Below are 2,274 nucleotides of genomic sequence, written 5' to 3'. Positions count from 1 at the left end.
TTGTTCCATGATGAGTCGTGCTTCGCTACCTATCTCATTCCGGGGGTATGCCTTAGAGACTGCCGCCATATCCTTATCTTAGTCCCTACGAAGAAGGTTGCCAAAACGCCTCACGAGACGTGGACAGGGAAAACTCCCTCATTGCCACATATCAAAGTTTGGGGTTATGAGGCTTTCGTAAGACGAGAGACTCACAACAAGCTCGAGCCTCGTAGTGAGTGGTGCATTTTCATCAACTACCTGCAGATGTCCTTTGGATATCTCTTCTATAGACCGAGTGACAATGTTGTCTTCGTTGCGAGGAGAGGGATTTTTCGAGAGCGAGAACTCATAAGCCAAGGGGACAGTGGGAGGCAAATCGATCTTGAAGAGATTCAAGAGTCGAGCGATGAAGGAACCTCTAACACTAGCGCTCAACCCGAGGAGGAAACTACGGTTGAACCAAATGACGAGTCCTTACCTCTTAGACGTTCTGAAAGAGTTAGGGTTTAACCCCAGTTTTATGGTTTTCAAACTACTACAGAAGGGAATACGTTCATTAGTAATTGTACACTAGTGAATTTGGACGAACCTAAGAGAGGTTTAAAGAGATCTCTTTAATTAGTAATTGTACATCATGTGCCCTCACATGCTTAATTAAAACATTATCAATCAAAACTATGTCCATCCAATCTTATGTTATAAGAGAGGTTTAAAGAGATCTCTTTAATTCCTAATGAGGTCAATTTTTAAAAGCTCATAACTTACTACTCTCACCTCCTCTTTGCATTTTGAAAGTGAAGTTACCAGAATGGTTTGATAGGATAAGTATTTAAAGTCAAAAGTATTAAAAGAAAATCTTGTTTTATATAATTAAAAACATGAGTCGTGTGCTACCCTTGAAGAACATACATTTCCTTTATAATCTATTGATGGAGCTTGTGCGGTTAGCCGACATATAAAATTGAGCTTTATAGTTGGAAATGATGTGAAACTCAATAATCTCTAGTGTAACTTGAGTCGAGCATCACATGGTTTTTGCATGGTTGGTTCAACATCTATTTTACGATCCAGGACATGCCTATCATAGAATTAAGACGAGCATAATCTGAGATTAACATGCCATTGATAGTCAATGAATCTCAAAAGATATAGGAATTCCATAGTGATTTAAATTCGAGAATAGTGTTTCCTACCTAAATAGCTTTGTGGTGTGATTACGGAATCCATCCTTACATCATGGACTGAAATAGATCTTATCCTTATTTAAATAAATTGGATAATTATTAATAAGGATAAATAAAACAAACTAAAATGGAAATAATATTGAATGATGTCTATAATTTTGTCCACTAAAATTTGTTGTTATAAAACCTCTGAAAGGATTAGCTGATAGGATGATCAATATTTTCCAAAGTTGTAGTTTGAGAATAGTTCTCATAAACTAAAAGAAAGATCATGCCTTACATAAAAGCCCGTCATCGGGTTCCTCCAACCGCTGCATTCTAAACTATAAGAAAGAACAGTTACCAAATGTACGTTTTTTACTGACATAAAAGCTCTTCCTCAGGTTCCTCCGTCCAAGGGCTCTTGGATGGATGCTCATGGGCTACTTGGTCACCAAGAAAAGGGATTAGCGTTTCCTCCTTAAACCCTAACTTTGGCTTTAAGCTACCTCACCTATATAAAGAGCCTTAGCCTTCACAAATTCGTCACTCCTAACCCAAGAAGAGTTCTGGCCGAAATTCTCCTCCTCCCTCTTCATAATCCTTAGTTTTCTAGTCTTGGGTGTGAACCATCAGAAGCATGAAGCTTGTGGTGCTAGCTACCAAAAGATTTGAAGAAGGATTCTAGGATTGTTTACAATAACAATCTTAAATGTTAGTTTTTCTTGTCTTATGAATTAGTTAGTTCATAGGAAAGTTTTGTATGCTAGTGTTCATAGTATGTTGCTAATATGTGAAAGACATAGACCAAACTAGGTTGCATGTTCCCTAATCAATTGAATTGTTTTGATTGTTTTTTCTACTTAAGGCATTATAGTTTTAACCTAGATTCCCCATCAGTAATAACAATTCAAAGCTAATTCAAATATTTGAATGAGATATATTACTATCGAATCTCCTTCTTGGACATGTAAATGAGAATTGCATTACCAAATATCAAGTTGGATTGGATTTTAGAATGCATTTGACCATAACTCTTTTGATAAAAGCAAGGCATATTTGTCAAGATGGATGACAAAAAAGTGTTATGTGATACTACAAATATTTATTAGAATTAGTTTAACTAATG

The sequence above is a fragment of the Lactuca serriola genome, chromosome 4 (genome assembly GCF_051521515.1).
Source record: "Lactuca serriola cultivar US96UC23 chromosome 4, Lser_US96UC23_V15, whole genome shotgun sequence".
In the NCBI taxonomy this organism is placed as follows: domain Eukaryota; kingdom Viridiplantae; phylum Streptophyta; class Magnoliopsida; order Asterales; family Asteraceae; genus Lactuca; species Lactuca serriola.
This window is presented reverse-complemented; position numbering follows the sequence as displayed.